The 22,531-nt window shown below is 40.4% G+C and overlaps 2 long non-coding RNA genes across 4 annotated transcripts; both read right to left on the reverse strand.

Annotated features, from left to right (window-relative positions):
• Positions 1-274: 274 nt before the first annotated feature.
• LOC121689982 lies at positions 275-4,985 on the reverse strand. 3 transcript variants are annotated; one of them, XR_006024957.1, is made up of 5 exons: positions 4,432-4,985; positions 3,067-3,147; positions 2,722-2,754; positions 1,516-1,658; positions 275-466 (listed from the first exon to the last, which is right to left on the reverse strand). It is a non-coding gene; the product is annotated as an uncharacterized LOC121689982 (long non-coding RNA). The 3 variants fall into 3 exon arrangements; XR_006024955.1 differs by having other exon boundaries at positions 1,511-1,658; XR_006024956.1 differs by lacking the exon at positions 1,516-1,658.
• A 2,880-nt stretch (positions 4,986-7,865) lies between these two features.
• On the reverse strand, positions 7,866-13,419 carry LOC121689984. Its single transcript, XR_006024958.1, has 6 exons — positions 13,181-13,419; positions 12,398-12,439; positions 11,994-12,128; positions 10,668-10,801; positions 10,402-10,490; positions 7,866-8,094 (listed from the first exon to the last, which is right to left on the reverse strand). It is a non-coding gene; the product is annotated as an uncharacterized LOC121689984 (long non-coding RNA).
• Between the last annotated feature and the right edge of the window lie 9,112 nt (positions 13,420-22,531).

The raw sequence follows: 22,531 nt of genomic DNA on the forward strand, positions 1-22,531 counted from the left end.
CTTAATGTATATTAATTGACATCTAGAGGCTATAGGCTTTCAGAAAATATATGATTTAGGTGGTCAATACAGCTGTCCCTTAATAGTATAGCCCAATATGTATCAGCTGTACAATGCGTTTCTCGATCTACAATATGGGCCTATATTTAGCACAGCGACAACCATATCTAGCAAAATCACAGTAAAAGTAATGTAAAATACCTGCCAATTGTCCTCTGTATCCACCGCTGCAGTAGACCATGATGTGAGGATGCACTCCATAACACAGCTGTTAATGGAAGCAAGGAGGCCAGCATGCTTCAGCCTCTTCAGGAAGTAGACAAATGAGTAGCCAAACAAGGACAAACAAGGCCTTGCTTACATGCTGGCTGTCTTGTAGTTTGACACCACTCTCCTTTCTGTGAGTGTTCTGTTGGAGTCATATAATGAAGTGCATCCCATACATCAGGATATCAGGAGCAAGGATCTGTGAAAACATAAGTAAAGGGGAGAAAAAAAAAGACATAAAGATATGTCGAGAAAACATTGCAGGACCATCCCTAAACAACACATCAGGACACCTTTCTTTCCTTTTTCATTTGATCACTACTGCAATTCATAGACATATGTTGTATACAGGTGAGACAAGGGTAAAACCGATGTGGGTATTTATGCTATTATAGAATAGGCTCCTAAAATATAACTCCACAATTTCAAGTGTCAACACTGTAGTTTTGGAGGAGTATTTGTAGTTCTTATGCAGGAAAATCAGTATAGGCTACTTTGGACATTAAAAGCTGCATGCACTACGTAGTACACACAAGCGTACAATGCATTATTTTGGAGATAGAAATGTTGTACTGCTTTGTTTTTCAGAAAAACAGTAGTAGCCTATAACAGAATTTTTTGTCACATGAATTACCCAGACCCAAAGAAACAAATAGCTTATTACGTGAAACTGACCTGCTTATAATTTAATGTCAAACACCATCTCAACTAATTGAAAAGCAGGATTGTATCACCATCGCACTCATTCCAATAATTTAACCATAACGTGTCGTGAACAACGATTTATTTGGCTAATTATCATGTATTTGTCCACGTCTTTTACCATTATAAGACATTGAATTGTACTAAGAAATTGCTAATTTCAATTAACCAGACCCAAAGAAACAAACAGCTTATTACATGAAACTGACCTCATTATAATTTAATGTCAAACACCATGTCAACTAATTGAAAAGCAGGATTGTATCACCATCGCATTCATTTCGATAATTTAACCATAACGTGTAGTGAACAATGATTTATTTAGCTAATTATTTATATTTATAGGCTATTTGTCCACGTCTTTTACACTTATAAGACATTGACTAAGAAATTGCACTGATTTCGCGTGATTCTAGCTGTTTTACAGCATGAAGGAGTTTTGGTCAGGATAAGTATCTCTATATTTTGTTCGAAACAACAAAAAACAACTATTTGTTATAATTATTATTATTATTTACTAAATTTACGTAGTTGAACTTACCTTACCCCACACGGCCAGCTCTCGCTCTACGATGCGTTTCCGCTTTCTTGTGGTGGCGTGTGTCACATGACAGCAACCAGCCTATCACACTGGGGCTCTTATACGGGGCTCTTCGGCGTTTTTCGAACGTTTACATACCTCATAAAATCTGCAGATGACACAGCAATAGTGGGGTTAATACAGAATAGCGAGGAGACCAACTACAGGGCCTGGGTGGATCAATTCGCGAAATGGTGTAGGTCCAGCTGTCTTCTTCTAAATATACAGAAACCAAAGCAAATAATAATAGACTACAGTACAGAACTGGGAGCCAGCCCCCCCAGTGTATGGTTAAAAATGGTGAGGATGTTGTGATTGTAGTCGAGTACAAGTACTTAGGCACAATAATAGATAATAAGTTGCAATGGGACAGTAATACCAACACCATCTATAAAAAGGGGCTGCAGAGGCTGCATTTTATGTGCAAACTAAGACAATTTAGAGTGGATAGAGATATATTACTTTTCTATCATTCATTTGTGAAGAGCATGCTACTTTTTTGTTGTGTTACCTGGTATTTCTCTTTGTCAGTGACCAAAAAAAAACAAACTGAGCAAGATAGTTAACATGGCCAGCAAGGTTGAGGGGCAAAAACCAGACAGTATTGCTACGACCTGTGAAAGAAGGGTGTTGAAGAAAGGTCATGCAATTATATAGATATGTCACATCCCATACACCAGGCATATGAGGTGTTGCCATCAGGGAGGTTAAGGCTACCTTCTTTCCAAACAAATTGAGCCAGTAGGTAATTCATTCCAACTAGCATTACATTGATGAACAAGCCGTTACCTGCAGGACCATGCACTTTCTTTCCAGCTGGACTATCACAGTATGCACAACTGCACTTTATCATTCTATAAATGTGTAGTGGGGTCTGTGCCTTCTGCCCTGATGTTGTGTATGTGTGGGAGTGTGGTAGGGTGGGGGCGGTTGGGGTGAGGGAAATTCTGGTCTATATTCCGTCTTGTATTCAGTCTTGTCTAACTGTCTACTGTATGGCGCAGAACAATTTTCTGAAAGGACAAATAATAAATCTATCTATCTATCTATCTATCTATCTATCTATCTATCTATCTATCTATCTATTATTTTAGAAGATTTTGGTTTGATTTTGGTTTGAACACCTTTCTATGAAAATCAAGCTTGGGAAAAAGTAATTATACACTACTCACCCTGGGGCTCATATAGGGTTTTTCCTCTAGACCCTGCAAGTGGCAATAAAGACAATTTAGACCACCATGGCGTAAAGTATATAAGCATGCTTAAAATGCAGCAAGTACAAAAAAAATCATATACAGACACAAACACGATCATACACGGTCATATTTTTATGTCTGTTGGACAATTCAATCATCCACACTCATCCCTCTCCTCCCAAGGGACATATGCATCTCTTTGCATTCAACGTAGTTTTCAACAACAACAATAACAAACAGCAATAAAGCTTTTCTACATATGGGTGTAGAATTTTTGATAACATATGGCTCCTTTTATCCTAAAGAATGTCAAATACATACCGACTGGCTCATCAAAACAGGAAAGGCTATCCAGACCAAGTCCATGTAGATCCTTCACAGTTGAAAATGAAGAGGCCTTATCTGAAAAAGATCAATAGAAACCTTACTCTAAATCCCAATCCAAGAACAATTACTATGTGTTCTCCTTTTCTTCAGTAGCAAATACACTGCCCGTGAATCAGAAATATATTGGTGTCCCAATATAATGTTTACTCATAACAGCTGGCAATAGTGATTGCATGCAGATAAGTAACCGTGCAGCAAGATTGTGTCAGCTTAATGTTACAGTTTGTGGCATTGGACAGTTAGGAAACAGTAGGTGAGTGGCAGCAAGATTGTGTCAGCTTAATGTTACAGTTTGTGGCATTGGACAGTTAGGAAACAGTAGATGAGTGGCAGCAAGATTGTGTCAGCTTAATGTTACAGTTTGTGGCATTGGACAGTTAGGAAACAGTAGACGAGTGGTGCTGGACAGTAGGCAAGAGGCAAAAGATAGTAGGCAAGTGGCGCAGGACAGTAAAGGAGACAGTAGGAGAGTGGCATGGAACAATAGGAAACAGACACGTCACCAACAACAGTGCGAGTGGCCTACTGTAATTACTGCTATTATTATCATTATTATGTATTATTATCAATTTGTTTTGTTATAGGCTAGACACACATTCCATATTCACTGTATAGGCTATTTCTGTCACTGTACACATGTCACCTGGAAAACTTGCCTATTTATCTAACTGTTGTACATAATTAATCTTGATCGTCTACATAACTGCTTCTTTGCACTTCTGGTTGGATGTCAACTGCATTTCATTGGCTCTGTACCTGTAGCCTACTCTTTTAAATTACAATAAAGTTGAATCTAATCTAAATCTAGCCTAATCTAATCTCTAATATTATGGGCTACACACAATTCTCTATTGAATTAAACCCCTTAATCAGGTTAAAGAAATACAATATTATATTATAATATAAGTGAATGTCTAACATCTGGAGAACTGCTGTATCAGTAATTGTTTTATAGCTGATATGTGGCCTAAAACAATGCGCGTTTTCGCAACGAAATCTATTCACGTTCATCATGATTATCGATTATACACACCTGGCTGATAGGCTACCTCCCAGCTGTTAGCTGTAGCCCACACTAACAATATTAGGCTACAATGTTAATTTACACAGACAACAGCTGTTTTACAGATTACTGTAACATTACATCATGCACGTTAGCTAAATTATAAGTTGTGCAAGCCTACTCTGAATTCACAGTATTGCCCATGCATAGGCTACTATTTCATGTTAAATCAACTTTAAAATGTTTTGCTCAATTGCTAGCAAAATGATCATGCTAGCGGCAGTAGCAAGGCTCACCTCATTTCCCATTTGGATTCTTCTTTTTTCTCCGTCCCTGCTCGGTTCTTGTTTCTGGATTCTGGGGTTCAGCCTTCTAAAACTGCTAGCTAGAAGGTGGCTCCTTCTAACCCACAACTCAAAGCAGGCTTAAGAGTATGAAACTGCACGTCAAAAGCATCAAATAACATTCTAGCCATTTCGGGTCGGGCTTTTTTGACAGATGACGTTAGTTTGCACAAAGGCTCATGGGACTGTTTATGATTGAGATAAAACAAGTGATGATTAGTGTTAGGGACCGTTCGTTATTTATAAACGGGGTCACCGGAGGGATTTTGAGTGCTTCAATTAAAAGTTGCATGACCCTCCCCAGCCTGCAAGACAATTTTCAACGACCCTCCAGCAGTCTTTTTAATAAAGACATGACCCTCCCCGGCCAATTGTCGATATCTTCCGCCCACGCTGTAAAGCGCTATGAAAAGACATCGACTTAAGCAATCTTTCTAAACTCACCCTCTGCTTTCTGATCTTACACATCACACTTCACCAAGATAGTAGATTTACTCACTAACATTGTTGTGGAAACACAAAAAGCATGGAAACTAATGCACACTTCCTGCAACTGCATAGCCTACCTACTTGAAATAAGTTACTCCTCTAGTAAGTATTCACATGAAATAAAACAATAAAACATTGAGACCATTCAACAAAGCACACTGGGTAATAACAAATTCAACACATGAACTTGTTGCTATGGACTCGTCTCTTAGCCTGACGAGCCAGACCCACATTAAAATGTAGGGTCTGGACACTCACCGTTCGCAGTGCTCAGTCCGAGGGGCGGGATAATCAATTGTCTTTCAAATTCCCTCTGCACGCAGTAGGACAGCGGCAGCGCTATGAGTCCCATGCGTTTCCCACCAGCGGAGCTAGTGTGGTGGATTTCTATTACTTAACGGATGCATGTATGGTTTTTATAAACTTTGATATTACTGCAATTATTATGAGACTTCAAGGCCTGAACACATCTTAAACAGACCAGACCAGCAGTCAAGGAGTGGGGTGAGGGAGATCACAGTGACACCTGGCAGGATGGACGAGGGGGTGAAGGAGTTCACAGTGACACCTGGCAAGATGGTCGAGGTGAAGGAGTTCACAGTGAACTAGATGGTCGAGAGCGAGAGGATGATGTAATTGGATGATGTAATGGTGGTAACAGCAAGGCCAAGTAACAGGTGGCAAGATAAGAAGCCCTGTTACAACTGGAAAAAAAACAGAATCTGGGAAAAAAAACCCAGGAGACAGTTTTGCATATCATTTATGCATGATGAGACAATGGGTTCCACCAATAGTTGTAACCTTGGTGGATGCTGATAGGCCAACAGGTGTCTTTCGAGGGTGGCGAGAGGGCCCAACCCCAAGGTTAAGGAGTATAAAAGATAGGTCGCAGCCACCTGTTAGTCAGATCTCATCGAGGGCGCCAGCTGATGACATCTCACATCACCCTATTGCTTGACACCTGGTCTGGACATCGTTTAGGCTGGACTATCACTGCAATACGGTGAATAAAGATCAACAGTCTTCAGAGATCTCCTGTCTGCATTGTCTCCTTCGGAAGCTTTGTTCCAGAGTGCTAATTAGTAAGTCGTTAAGTGATAAATTGTTCAGTGGATTCGGAAGTGGACCGGTTTTTCCACGACACTAGTTGGCTAGTTCAAACGTTTGCCTACTTAATAAAAGCTTAACTCGTGTCACACCCCACACAGCAGTAGACATCTAGGCGGATCCGCCTTCAAGTCGCCAAACCCGCGTGACTGTCATATTCGTTTTGGTGCCGCACAGAGGATCAGCTCCGCCTCCAGGCGGCCCCGTAAATTCTACTGTCAAACAGCGGATCCTGAGTGGACCCATGTCGGATCCGCGGGTGCGGACGCGCCTTTACTGTAACGGTTGAACATGACTGTACACCAAGAGCCAAGAAGAGTCATACTAGTGGATATTTTCTTTGCTGGGACACGGTTGCGCTGAACCCTCTCGAGTAAGTGATATTTATTAATATATTGCGACATTCACAATAGCTAAACATTGGCCTTTGTGGTTTTATAATCATCATGTTTATTGATTGTAATGACGTTGTTTGATATTAGGACTAACTTAATGTTAGTGCAACCAGAGACCGTTTGTCATTTTGTGCAACAGACTAAGTTAACGTTATTGTTAGCTGTGATGCTCATATGAGTCTGTAGCCTATCTGATTTAAAATGAGATAGCAATTTCGGCAGAATATGTTATGGTAGTGTGATTTAAAAAAACACACATTGTTATTTAACATTAGTCTGGTCTTGTCTGTTTTAATGTGTCGCTGTTGTCCATATAGTATGGAAGAATATTAGACTCAAAAGTTTTGTACGTGTGTATCACGTTTTGAAACTGTAGAAATTATTTGTAACTGTAAAAATTATCTGTACAAGTAATTGTCAATATCACAAATATGCCCTACAGTTACAAATCTGTTCTACGGGTACGGATCGGTTTTACAGCTACAAATCATCCTACAGTTAAAATATTTTACAATTACAAATATATTCTACAATTACACATCAATATTCTACGCACAAAAAGCTGCTCTACAGTTACAAATCTTTTCTACAGGTGTACAGACTTTTGCACCACCTTTGGGATGAGAAGTGTCTCATATGTATTGTGTGTGTGTGTGTAACAGGATTTGTAACTAAAAATTATTTGTGATTTAACAAAAAAATAACACGAACAATTTTAAGTATTACTCATATGTCGTTCATTTACAAATATATTCCACAGGTATGAAATATTCCACAGTTGCTGTCTTTCAATTACAAAACTATTCTGCCATTACAAATCTCTGCTGCTCGCACAAGTATTTTCTACAAGTATACAAATCATTTTGAGACTGTTCTGGCGCTTCCTGTTGAATAGCCAATGGCGATCCTCAGGTTTGGCTAGCCAACCATGAATCTCAGTTCACTAACCAATCACAGAGCAGGAGCAGCGCCGTCGTCGTGGCTACTGGCTTGTTGTGTGGGTGCAACCAAACATGGAGTCTACGCTTGGAGCACGCTAGCAGAGAATGTCTAATTAAGGAACGGGCTCCGATGCTAGTTTCCTATCGATATATTCCTTGAGGTACATTGATAGTTAATACAGCCAGTGTACCTGATACACGGGGTAAGTCGTTAACAAAATGTTTCCCCTCTCTATCGGCAGTTATCTTTCGGCTGTTCCTAGGTAGTTAAGTTATCAATTTATTTACATTTCAAATGGGCGACTTCAGCTATGTTAATTACAAACAAAATCACAACTTTTCTGGCTACTGCATATGGTGCACACATTGTAGTTAAATATACAACTAGGAAAAATAGCAATCGTCATACAGGTTCTCATTGCATAGTTTATTCATTGAACAACTGGAACTCTGGTCACCGTCTGAAACACTGAAATTGTTGACTATACTGCATTGAACTTGCAGAAAACACTAGATCAAGCCAAAACCATAATTGCTTTATTTCAGCCCTGCATTCATAGCTTCTTTGAAGGTGTCATACATTCTTGTCCCTAGGGGGAGTTTCAAAGTACAGTCGGCATTGCCCCTGCCAACAGACCATCCCGTCCAGAAGACCACCAGGTCTTTCAATGTCTCTAAAGAAACTGTAAGAATTAAAAGACAATATCAGAAAATACTTTTAGTAGTAGTTCGTTTGTTATACAATGCTAGCCTGGTTAGCGCTTCGGACTTGTAACCGGAGGGTTGCCGGTTTGAGTCCCGACCAGTAGGCACGGCTGAAGTGCCCTTGACCAGGCACCTAACCCCTCACTGTTCCCCGAGCGGCGCTGTTGTTGCAGGCAGCTCACTGTGCCTGGATTAGTGTGTGCTTCACCTCACTGTGTGCTGAGTGTGTTTCACTAATTCACAGATTGGGATACGGGTAGATGACAAATAGCAGAATTCAGACTGTCCATCTGTCACACACTTATAAAAAATGGCAATTTTTAAGAATTGATATGGAAATGTTGTAGGTTTGGTAGGTTCAAGTTCTGTCATATTAAATTTATTGGATTTGTATTTCACTTTTGACTTAAAATAATCATCCAAACATAAAAAATGTCATATGGTGTGACTGTCCACCATGTGTGCGAACTTCCTAAAAAGAGTGTATATCCATAAAAAGTATAATTACTTTAAAGTTTTACCATGCATATAAAATAATTGGATGTTTTTTACAACCACAGAAAGTTTTGATGTTTATGCATGCTGTCCAACTAAGTTATAATCAAATATATTTTGTCCATAAAATGGTTGTCATATGGCGTGACACTATATTGTATATTTTGACCGGGCATTCATTTGGACATTATTATTGTGAAGAGGACCCTGCTTAATCAGGAAGTAACAATAGAATGTCAGGAGTAATTGGCATGGTCAAGAGGTGAGTTCTGCTTTTTAGATTTTTACATAAAAAGCTTTGAATTGGACATCATCAATCGTGGCCAAATTTTAGTGTCTTATGGCGTGACATTATTTGCCTAAAAAGTAGCTATTTTCCACAAATATTCTTCATGAATTCTTAAAAAGCACTGCTGCCATGTGGTCAGTTGCATGCTATAATAGTTAGCTGTATTTAACTGTCTAGAAAATTAGCTTAACTGTCAAAATGTCATATAGTGTGACGCTGCATCATATGGTGTGACAGCTTTTTTCAAGTCACACAATATGACATTTCTGTCACACCCTATGACCAAATTGCATTTTTACATAAAATTTCTTGTAAAAACATGTTTTAAATTCAGATATATGTGTTTTTGTTAACTCTGTGATAATTGGGGAAAAAATTTATCTGTACAATTCATATTTCTCATACTTTTTTCTTTTATGTTACCATGCCATGTAAGTTTAAAAAATAAATACTAAACTTTCATCTATTTTGCGGTTACACGCATACACCATTCATACAGTGACTTCAAAATTCATTGTTAACGATTTTATTGTCATTAAAAACCCTGTTTTTCTCTGACACATGGTGGAGTGGTGCAGTTCATCATATGGCGTGACACCATGTCATTTGGTGTGACATTAAATAATGTCACAAAAAAGACTTTATAATTGAAAAATCATTAAAACATCAATAGCACACAAAGGAAATGGTATCTGCAAGAACCTCAAGAATTTTGAGTGAGTTCTTACAAGAAATATCAGAATTAAGCTAAAATATCTGGTTACACTTAGGAGCATTCTCCACCTTGACAAAAACTTGTTAAATTTTAGGTTTTTCTTCTAAATATTCACAAGGAAATGTTGCAAATCAAAGCAAACATGATTAAAATGTACAGTGACATAAATTGAAGTAGAAAAAAGTATCTAATTTTCATTTTATTTCAAATTATTTTCACGTCATACCATATGACAATTTTAGGCACTAACATGACAAATTGACATATAAATATATATTTCACTTTTTTTTTTTTTTTTTTGAAAAAAAAATGTATATTAGTCAAGTTTAGAGATACAGCAACACATATAAACACTTTTTAGGGATGATATTTTAAGTTTTTTTAAATTCCTTTTTTCAGGCTTATTTGTCATCCACCCATACATGCATAGACCAAATTTCCCTCAAGGGATCAAAAGAGTATATATACTTTTACTATATACTTATAATACCACAAGAAAATAATATTTGTGATTTACTAAACAAAGTTATAACATTTCATACATCTGTGATTCCTGGGAGCTAACAAATGTGGAGGGCACTGTAAGCTATATTACTGAATAGAGTGTATGGCAAATGTAGTCATCACAATCACAAAAGATACTTTTGAAAAAATACTTTCACATATTTTTCAGTCTGCGATTGGTTCAAGTACAGCTCTCATATCAAATCCAAATCACTCTGATCAGCCAGGTTTCAAAATCTGGGGGGGGGGGGGATCTTAGGAAATATTTGTCATACCACTTACAGCGTATTGTCTGAGGTAGGTGAGCAGTCTTCCATTTCATCTTCGTCAACCTCCGCCTCATCTGGTCAAACCACTCTTTTCAAAATCATCTGCAACAAAAACAGTGTGCCCTGTTTGGAATACTATTGTGCACTGTACCACAGTCATGATGTACTTTATTCTGTCAGTTGTTTTCCTCCATTTACAAATTTACCTTTGCAAAAAGTGAGGATGTGAGAGGATGTCATGCTTGCCATATTTAAATTGTCATGCTTGAACATTAATACCTTAGGATCCATCAGAGATGAGACACCTTGTGGGAACAGAACTCTAGCCAGTTCTGGCCGTTCTGTTATCATTGGGAGCACCCCAGTATCCTGTAGCCCTCTTTTAAGGCCTGCTTTTCCCGTCTGCCTATGACCTGTTAAACGCATCATAACAACAATATTTTAACCTTATGAAGAACACCTACCCTCCTTCCCCCAACATTCTAAATCCCATATTGCTATGAAGCATAGTTATGTTATACACCATTTGGAAGCTTGGACACTTGGGAATCCATACATCATAACCTTTTTCATGTCATCTGTATAGTGCTTTTGATTTTACTCATTTTGAGTAGGCCTAAACTGTTCACCAAAGGCCATCATCTCTGGCCCCAGGTTGATAAAAACAAAAGCAAGCTCTGATTTAGCCTAGTCTACTGTATGACTTCAACGAGGTGATCTTCAGTTTCGTTCTGCTTACAGTATCTCACTGCCACGCCTTTGAATGCACTCCACTGCCCTGTTTACAAATGCTACAGTGGACTTAAACTGCCACCTTGTGGCGATAAGTTGTAATACATCACACAGCTGCATGAATCACAGAAAACGCGAAAGTGGCCACTTCTGAATGGGACCCACTGTATGTGGTAACAGTCAATATTTTTTTTCAAATGTGCTTCATAAACATACAATCCTGCACTGTGAAAACAAAAAACATCTTAATTATACATCTCCCTTCACCCAAATACAATAATGAAGGTGAAAGGAAGTTATTAAGCCTTAATGGTGCTTCCTAAAGGGGGTATTGTCAAACCTGCTACTAAAATTACAGCATGAAGAAAGTCAAGGACACGCATGCCAGCTTCCACTCATCCCAGTATTAGATGACTGGTTTTAAATGAAAATGTATTGGCTGTGTTATTTCTTTTTTGTGGGATGTCCAATTTATATGTAGAAATGCACATTTGCAAAGGTGACTTAGTACGTTGTCGTAAAAGAGGCTCTCCTTTTGATTTTGCACTGCAAATGTGTCTCTTGTGAGGAAAAATAGTGAGGATTACTGGTGTAGGTCCATGATTTATTTTATAATTAATTAATGATTATAAGCATGAGGCTCTGCCGTCTCCTCTTTTGTTTTAAATATATATAAATCAACACAATACTTTTTACAGTACAAAACAACTATTCTGGTATCTAATAGTTTGTGAGGGGAAAATTATGTAAAAACTGTCAGTGAAGTTTATTTTAGCAGGACAGCAGGACTCAATGGCACCTTCTGAAAGTATTCTGAAAACAGGGGTAATGTTTGTACTTATTTTGCACAAAAAACAAACAGACTTTGCTTACCTCTTCTGGAAATGGCATGTGAGTACTCGGTGAACTAGGCTCAACTCACTGGTACATAGGAACTCTAAATAGTCCAGGTCCAGAGGCTGCCTTTGAAGAGCCTGTTCCAGTCTGGTTTTCAGCCTCTCTAATAACCTGCCAGTGTAGAGAGTAACTATAAATGTATCATAGATAATGATCTATCACTGACAGGAACCAACAAAAACGTTTGAAAATAAACTGACTTTTAAGATAGAATAGTAGTGATTTCTCTTTAACTTTTACAAAATATAAAACATACACATCCGAAGATGTTGTTTTAAGTAGGAATACTGCCGTCAACAAGTTCAAAGGGTATGCTTTTTGAAACTCACATCGGGCGGCGAACTATTTTCATAGACAGTAAAATATATTTTATGACCCACCTGTGCTTCAGAAGGAGGCAGCAACTGGGGATCCATAAGAAACTGCTTACACAGAAGAAATAGATACATAGACAGATTAATATGATTGTCTACCAATGCCCAGCACTGTATTTCTGTATTATTTATTTTGTACCTTATGGTCAGTCATGAAGAACCATCAGAAAATGCCAACATGGCCTAGCTGATGTTGACACCAGTTGGTATGTTTTGTCACACATATCAATGGATACTTATTATTAACTTATAACTAACTCCAGAGCAATCTGTTGAACATCAAACCTACTACGGTTTTTCTGCAGTAAAGAGTTTCTGTTGCCTACTATAAGAGTTCGTCAAGTCCAAAGTAGCACCTCACAATCTGGAGGTAGACCTGGCATACGAGGCCTAATGGTTAGCAGCACACCTCTTGATAATAATGCTAGCCGCCTGCCTCTTTTTGCTGAGCCTACCTTATGACCGACTGACAAACTCCCTTAAAACTTTGACCGCATTTGTTACAAACTTGAAACAAAATGTCTTCAAAAGTATGTTGAGTGTTATTTATTTCCACCCACACACTACATTTCCGTTAGCACTTGTATGCTGCTTAAACTGACAGACTGATTGAGTGGGATTTGGCTAACTAGCGGTAGCTTGCTATATATAATAGTTATTTGTCTGTTGCCCACATTAGTTGCCATTGATTGTTCTCACCTCGTTGCCCCGTATATCAGGTACACTGACTGTATTAACAAGGAATAGTGGACATAGAACATGTCTGTGTGGTGTAGGCTACCAACATACCTCAAGGAATACAGGAAACTAGCGTGCTCCAAACGTAGACTCCAGGTTTGGTTGCACCCACAGACAACGACGGCGCTGCTCCTGCTCTGTGATTGGTTAGTGAACTGAGATTCATGGTTGGCTAGCCAAACCTGAGGATCGCCATTGGCTATTCAACAGGAAGCGCCAGAACAGTCTCAAAATGATTTGTATACTTGTAGAAAATACTTGTGCGAGCAGCAGAAATGTGTAATGGCAGAATAGTTTCGTAATTGAAAGACAGCAACTGTGGAATATTTCATACCTGTGGAATATATTTGTAAGTGAACGACATATGAGTACTTAAAATTGTTCGTGTTATTTTTTTGTTAAATCACAAATCATTTTTACAGTTACAAATCCTGTTACACACACACACAATACATATGAGACACTTCATCCCAAAGGTGGTACAAAAGTCTGTACACCTGTAGAAAAGATTTGTAACTGTGGAGCAGCTTTTTGTGCGTAGAATATTGATGTGTAATTGTAGAATATATTTGTAATTGTAAAATATTTTTAACTGTAGGTGACAATTGACAATTACTTGTACAGATCATTTTTACAGTTACAAATAACTTCTACAGTTTCAAAACGTGATACACACGTACAAAACTTTTGAGTATAATATTCTTCCATACCTCAGTCATTGTAAAGCTGGCGAAGCTGAACATTGTCCAAAACTCAATTTCTCAGACGAGCGTCAATTTGGGAGCTTGACTACTCCTTCTTTCTCAAATGACTTGAAAAGTCCGTTTGCACAATTTCACAAATAATCACAGGGACCGAAAAATACCTAACATGCCAAATTTTTCTGGGTTTAGGCCTATCATTTTAACTTTTCCCCGCTGTCTTGCCGTTTTAATATTTTCCCGTAGAATATCCCAGATAGCAAACATACACTGGGACGGAACTGGGCCACACCTACCACAACGTCCGGCACGGATCTGCATAATGGACCTGATCCGGCGTCCAAACGCACATCGGTCCAAAATTGGTCTGGATCCGTTTGACGGATCTGGTACCAATAAGGGCTAAAACTGGCCCAGTTCCGTATGGTAGTCTGTGTTACTGACGTGTTCCAGATCTGTTTATCATATGCAATTCGGGTCCGCTTATTGTGTGTGGTACGGACCCGTTTATCAGACATCAGCCGGCTTTATTTGACATGTGAAATGTGATTGGTAATTAGGGCTAATTATCCTGAAAAATCTGTTTGCTACACATTTGCTAACAGGTTCGTTATAGGTTCACCCAGGCTAAAGTAACGTTTTCCCAACAGCTCTGATAAACATAAGCTAGGCTACAAACACAAGGGGGGGTAAAAAAACTTTACACATTAGTGTCTTTTTTTTTTTTTATTCAACAACCTGGCTGTAGAAGTGCAATCCCAGACAAAGTTTAAGTCGTTAATTCCACTGTTCCCATCGATATTCAGGCTGTCTTCCTCAGTCATCTCCATGGTCAATCTGAAACACAAAATAAACATTATTTATTCCTTTTTGCAAATAGGCTAAGTCACAATTACACTCGTTTTTTTAACATCAGTGATCCTGTTAGCGTTATCACTGTTTTTTCCAAAATAGTTATTGTGATGGCTGTTTTGCTTAAGTTAAGCTAGTTGTTGTTGCTGGAAAATAATAGTAAAGTTATCAATCGCTCGGTTGCTTGTTGTTGTCTATGAATAAACCAACAGAGATAAAAAGCAGATACTACCTTGAAAAGTTGGGCTGTTCTTGTCCAACCCCAGGCTGGCACATTTTGTCAAAAGATTGATAGTGAGCAAACCAAAGATCCTTGATTAACATTAGGCTACTGCTTGGACTTCTGCATGCGTGGCAAGAATATGGGGTTGTTTCATGGCACTGTTAGATCTGACACAAACAACAATTGACTACTTTTACCACTGCTAGGTAATAATAAAAATAATGAAACGAACATATGATCAATATTGAGCCAACTATATCTTCTTTTCCAGCCTTAATGTAGAAATGAAGTGGCCATGGGAACATACTATAGTGCACCCCCATGGTTTCTAAATTTGTGCCATTCCAAAATACCTTTTTTTTTCTTTAGCAGCCAGTTGACAATTAAGTAGGGAAAGGACAGTCAATTTAGCAGAATCAGCACCTTAATTAATATCATTACCACCTGGGTCTGCTGTGAAAAAAAAATGGTCCTTCGGCTCATCCGTATCACAGGTTTGGGGAAAAACAGTGTTTTGTATTTTAAACGCATCTCATGACTTCCAGTTGAGTTGCGGAAATTGGACCTGGGACAAATCTGTAAACCGGTGATAAAACAGCATTGCTAGCAGAGCTGAAACCTGTATCAGGAGTAGACCTGGCCCACAGTCAGATACCGTATGTCCGCTACAGGCGGATCTAAAGGCTTTTATGCGGATCCGGCCCAAAGGAAATTGCTATCTGGGATCCCATATTACTGTAATACTCTCATAACATTAGTCCTGCATTCTGGCCTGTGTGTTGTCCTGTTGTTACCCCTTGCCCTTCCAGAGAAACAGATGTATTCAAATCATCGTTTTGCTTGCTTAAATGCGAACTCCGAGTGATGTTAACCTACAGCAGGCCTATTTAAGTTAACGACGTGGTTGTCGTGAGAGCACGATTCATTGGCGCTTGCAGTGTTCGGCCGTAGCTATGTCTATGTGCGCACCTGCCAGGCTAAGAGCCAAATAAATCCCCCTGTATATTCACTCCAAGTTGGCCTACCATAACTTACCAACTCTACACTGTAGACCATAAACTGGCTATTTATATGACCAATGTATTTGTTCAACTGTATGAAGCAGAATTATGCACTACTTGGAACGTAACACAAATTTGTTGGCACGAGAGAGAATGACAGCGATTAACAAATTGCACTTGTTGCTGGTTACCAATAAATAGGGGCTACTATATATTTTTTTGCAAACAACAAAAACAGAAAGGATGGAGACAGCAAAGCTAGAGATGGGCAGGAACAAGGTCAATTGGTAGAAATGCTTGTCAAAACGTTAGGAGCTGGATGTGTGGATGAATGAAGCACAAGTAGCCTAGCTACTTGTGCTTTATAAGCATGCACACTGTTTAAAGTTAGGCTAGGCTACACGGTAAACTAAGTAAACCAAAGTTAAATTTAGCTTTTTTAGGGCTGGATAAAGTTGACCAAATGGATATAGGCTGTTAGGCGTGAATAAAGTAGGCTACTTTGTTGCTCAAACCCTTCCAACGTGGGGACGGATGTTGACATTTTCCGTATTTTGCGTGAGAAACCCCGGAAATCTCTCTTATTTTCATTGTTCAATGTTAACAGAGCTCGAAAGAGAACGTTATATGGCGACAGAAATCAATCAAACAAGCCACTTTGATTTTTTGCTGTTTTCATTAATACAAAAGATGGGTGACCCCCCCCCCCTAGACAAAAAAAAGTTAGGTGACCCTCCCTTCAACAAAGAATAAAAAGACATGACCCTCCCCTATTTTCCTCCGGTGGCCCCGTTTATAAATAACGAACGGTCCCTTATTATGTGCATGTTAACTGCCTTCTGTGATTTCCAGTGTGTGTGACTGATAATAGTGCCAAGTTCATGTTAACTTTTACTAGTACTTTCACCACCTCGACTGAGTGTCTTAGTGTGTTTACTCAATACTGGAATACTGACCAGAAATAGCCAGAGATGCGCAGATGGGCTATTATTTTATCTGAAACCCAACACAAAATTCATCATCCGTCCGCCATCCGCTGGCCCCTATAGTAGTAGTAGTATTGGGGTTGTTACTCAAAAAAAGTTATGAGTTACAAGTTAGTTACTTCTTTAAATTGTAATGAAATTACACTCGTTAGTCATTTTGGAAAGTAACTTGTTACTCGTTGTGAGTTGGTCTCTAACCACGGTGCAATATTCAAAGAGTTATAGGCTACAGTTATAGCCTATAGGCTACATTGTTAATATTCGCAATTTCAGGTTCGGCACTGGTCGGCTAAAAGTAGCGCCTAGCCTACTTTCGGCACTAGTCAGCTAAAAGTAGCGCCTAGCCTACTCTCACACCGAACAATAGCCTAGGCCTACAGTATATTAATTTGGTCACCTTTGATAAATTTACATTTTGTTTAGTTTTATTTTACAGTTATGTGTGTGTGCTTTAACATCAGTAAAGCTTTTATTGGGCATCATTCAGCATTTTGTTCTTCCATCAGAAATTACTCCTCTACATTTGCTGTCTGCATCCTTTCTGATTTTGTTGTTTAGAAGTTGTTTGCTGGTAACCCACCTCAAATAGCCTACACTGTACGATGCAACAGAAACGCGCACTTGGCCAGCCAACAGAATGGGCGCATTTTGGAGAATGCATGCACGCACGCAAGAATCTGTTCATTCTCTCTCCAAAATGCGCCTGCTCTGTAGGCTGGCCAAGTGCGTATTTCTGCTGCATAAAGCTGAATAAACAAATGTGTTTTGAGTTGGAAGTATAAAGGCGTCGTCCCAAGCACTATTGGCCCCCTCCCAAAGGTGTGGTCCCCAACTAACACCCAGCTAATGACAGTGACAGGAGAGAGCAGACATGAAAGGGAAGAAGGGACTAAGAATCTAGGCTGGAAGCCTGGTGATGGTGCATGAGTTCTGGCTCGCCAACATCCGAGACCCATGCATCATTGTTGATGCAAAGCCCTTGTTGATGTGTCAGGGGCAACCATTACTCTTGGCACAGAGACCCTGGCACTCCAGTCTGGCCGGCGGAGGAAGAAGCAGCCCATTAACCAACACACCAGCCACCAAGCAATGACTGCTCTGCAGGAGCCAGGCCACTGTGCATCACCACCTGCCAGCACACCCACCAGCACCTCTAAACAGCCTTCCCCAGCCCCTATGCTGGAGCCTGCTGTTCCCTCCTCTACCGAGACGACCGAGGCCATACATGACTTGTGGCAACGCAGCAGAGATGGCCTTAACCTACAGCAATGGCGCGAGCTGAAACAACTCCTTGAGGATTACATGGACATCTCTGCCGTAACAGACAAAGACTGCAGGCATACGGGTTTGGTCTAGCATGCTATTGACGGTCGGCTCCGCCAAGCCCATCCGTCTATGACCTCATCGACTGAGTCTTGCCAACGGCTGGAGGACAAGATCCGCGAAATGTCAGCTGCGCGAGTAATTGAGCCCTCCGACAGTCCATGGGCAGCCCCAGTTGTCTTGGTGCCCCTGACAGCAGCTGGCGTTTCTGAGTGGACTATCGACTCCTTAATGCCACCGCGAGGAAGGACTTCTACCCACTCCTGTGCATCAATGATGCCCTTGACTACCTCCTGGGGTCCAGCTGGTTCAGCTCCTTAGACTTGTGCAGTGGCTACTGGCAGGTGGAGCTGGCCCCAGACATTAGACCAAAGACTGCCCTCATCATCGGGCAGGGGCTGTGGCAGTTCCGCGTCATGTCATGCACACCTGCTACATTTGAACGGTTGATGGAGAGGGTGCTGGCAGATGTACTCTGGAGCCGCTGTGTCGTGTACCTCGACGACCTGTACCCACAGGCTGATCAGGATGCTTCTCCTCCAGTTGCACCCCCTGTGAGCCCCAGACGGCCTGCTCGATAACGGAGACAGCCTGGACATTTGAGGGACTTTGTATTGAGTGATGAGGATGCGCTGAGGATGGCTGACCACTCAGGTGGGGGCTATGTAGCAACCAGAGGGGGGGGGAGACATCATTCTGATTTGAGTTAGTTAGCACAAAGGCTCATGTGACTGTTTATGGTTGAGATAAAAGTCATGTTTTAGTGTTTAGTGAATTCCAGAATTGAGTTCATGTCTGAGTCTAAATAAATGCAGTACACCTTGTGGTTGTGCGGTGTAAGGGATGCAAGGGTTGTAAATTAAGATTATTTGACTCACTTGTGTGGCAAGTGTAACACAAGTACTAGGGCTTAGGCAGACTACGCCACGATGGGACTTGCACCCAAAGAATTAGTTTTTATTCTAGCAAGGCACTCAGGTTCGAATTGATGAATTACAGATGAATTAGCCAGAGACAGTAGTCTAGTACAAAAATATAGATTTTTTTATTTATAAAAACCAAGGAGCACACATAGTAACTCACTCAACATGCGTTTGGATTTCACAGCAAACATAGGAATTCACAGCAACCAATTGCACTGCACACCAAATGGAACAAGGCAAAAACACAAACAACGCACAGACGCGCACACACAGAAGGGAGAAGGAGAGTAGGACTAAAGCTTACCGGTGGGAGGCTATGGCTCAAGCAATGAGCATCCCTAGAAAGCACCCTTTCTCACACGTACACGAGTTCACACACACACCCAAACCACAGGGGAGACAGCCACACTTGGTGAACACACAGCCACTGCACACCAAAGGGACCCACCACCGCAAGGGCACTGCTCCCACTGGCAACCTCAGCACCTAAACAGAAAGGGAACAGGTGAAAGTAGGTGAAAACAGGTACAGATGTTCACACACGCACAAGTTGGAGAAACCGGGTGGCTAGTAGACCACCCGTTCTAGAGCCCAGAGTACAGGGCTAACAAGGGGTGAACATAATAAACCAAAATAAACATAGAGAGACAATACACAGTAATAAGCAGAGAAACAAAACCACCAAACTGAGGATCAGCAACTTCTAAGGTCTCCCCTCAGTGTGGACAAACCAGGGCAACAAAAGAGTTCAAACAAAAAGTCAATCACAAAACGGGCCAATCCCCTTGGATATCAACAGCATGAAAATGGCCTCCAGACAAGGGTTCAAATAAATAAACAAACACAGACAAGGAAAACAACGTACATGTAACGAGGCAGAATAGAACAAAGCAAACTAGATGTACCGCAGAGCGGTACAAAATATGACCGCCGCCCAGTCCAGCACATTTTTTCCACAAAAAGAAATCACGCTGAAAGGCCTATATGATTCTAACTGTCTCACTAAATTGCATTATCCACACTCAATTCTCACTGGTATCTGCTAGACAACAAGTACCAAAACATGATTAGTTCATAGATTTCACATGTAAAATTCATTTTATACAACCCCACCTCCATCTTGCCTGTTCATAATTCTGAGAAATTCTTGATTGTTTGTGTTATGTTTATGTTAAGTGTTTGTGTGTGTGCCTGCGTATGTGCCTGTGCATGCAAGCGTACATATGTCTACTGTGTGAGTATGTGTCATACGTATGATTACTGTGAATGTGTGTGTGTGTGTGTGTGTGTGTGTATCTGTTTGTGCACATGAAATGGGTTAACATGACCCCTGGAGGCAAACATACGGAAAAAAATGGTCATCCTAGGCCCTACAGTTCTCAAGATATTCACAGAGAACTTTGTCTGCCCTACCCTCCTTTCGGGGGGTCCAGTTCAGCGTGGGGGCTACAGATCAAAACGAAAAATGACGGTTCCATGCTATCCATGTGGGGGTACATGCCCACCAAGTTTCGTGTACCCCGGTCTTTCAGTGTCCCGGGAATCCTTGTTGGTGTACGGTCACTAAATGTACACAAATTATTTTATTGTAAGGCCCCTCATGAACGAAAGTTCACAAAACTTGGCATGCATTCGGAGGGTGTCATAATGATCCTACACTTTCAATTTCGTGCAGTTTTGACCATGTCAGCCAGAGATATTGTGATGAAAACACCTAATTTTTTGCTTTTTAATTTTTAACTAGGTGGCGCTATACATGAAATAGGTGGTAATGGGATGGGTTGACATGCCCCCTTAAGACCAACATACAAAAAAAGGTGGACCTCCTAGGCCCTACGGTTCTCGAGATATTCAAAGAAAACTGTCTCCGGCCACCTACAGGCCAGTTGGTGTATAGTAACATAAATTAATTTATTGTGTGTATGAGCGTAATTCCACGAAACTTGGCGTGCATTCAGAGGGTGTCATAATGATCCTACACTTACAATTTCGTGCAGTTTTGACTATGTTAGGTTACAGATACCTGCGATTACAACACCTCATTTTTACTTTTTTGTGTTTAAATAGGTGGCGCTATACATGAAATGAGTGGTTATGGAATGGGTTGACATGGCCCCTTGAGATCAACATACAAAAAAAAATGGTCCTCCTAAACCCTACGGTTTTCGAGATATTCACAGAAAACTGTGTCTGTGTGCCCTACCCTCCTTTCGGGGGGTCCAGTCCAGCGGGGGGGCTACAGATCAAAACGAAAAACGATGGTTCCATGCCATCCATGTGGGGTTATATGCCTACCAAGTTTCGTGTACCCCGGTCTTTCAGTGTCCCGGGAATCATTGACGGAAATTTGGGCATGCGAAAAAGAAAAAAAAAAAAAAAAAATCTGACTAAACCTATAAGTATAGCCCAGATGTAGGATAGGCTACCCGAAATGCGCTAATTAAAGCCCACAGCATATAATACCACCAAAGCGTGTTGAGTCCTAATAATAATAATAGCGGCTTATTGTTACGTTGTAGCAAATCATGTTATCAAAGAAATAGACGTAGGCTAATGTAGGAATGCACACAGACATATTGCAACAGGTAATAGTGTAGGCCTATCTGACGAAGACCTGAGTGGTTGGAACGTCGTACTTGTACACTGGGCTCAAAGAAGACTATCCTCACATTTTTCCCTTTGCAACTGTCAAAGAAATCCCATGAACACGGGAAGGCCTAGGGAAGCCTATACTGTACATCAGATGGCCTAAAGATTAGGCCCCTCTGCATAGCATTCAGTGATTTGCATGCAGTAATTTCAACACTGACCTTGATCTAGCCTAGTTTGGCTATTTAAAGCTACTTTATTGGCAAAACACAACACAATGTAAATGAACTATAACAAAAAATAAAGGACTTAATCACACAAAGTAGGCCTACTATTTTACTGACTATAAAAAATAATAATTATGTAGGAAGTTTAGAAACCAGAATTGACCTGCACACTACAAAAGTGCACCGAATTCATCACAAATGGCTCAATACACTTGGAGGAGGTACGAGTCCTTTCTTTTCCAGATATCTTAGGATTTCGCCGTAGTATCGTTTCAGTATCGAGCATCGTGATATTTATGGCATGTATCGTATCGAAGTCATAATTTTGGTATTGTGACAACACTAACACACATACACAACAAGGACAGGACAAGAAATCCAACACCGTGCAAGCAACTGTAACAAGCTAGCCACCGATAACTTAAGCTAGCCACAGATCAGTCGATATCTCGAGCAGCCGGGCGCAAGGAAGCCACTCATAGACCAAACATAGCGTGGAAAACGTCTAAGCAAAGCAGCAGCCATTCAGCACCAATGTAGCCAACTGGCGGTCGCACCACGCCTAAATAGCGTGAGG

This window comes from Alosa sapidissima, chromosome 18 (genome assembly GCF_018492685.1).
Source record: "Alosa sapidissima isolate fAloSap1 chromosome 18, fAloSap1.pri, whole genome shotgun sequence".
In the NCBI taxonomy this organism is placed as follows: domain Eukaryota; kingdom Metazoa; phylum Chordata; class Actinopteri; order Clupeiformes; family Clupeidae; genus Alosa; species Alosa sapidissima.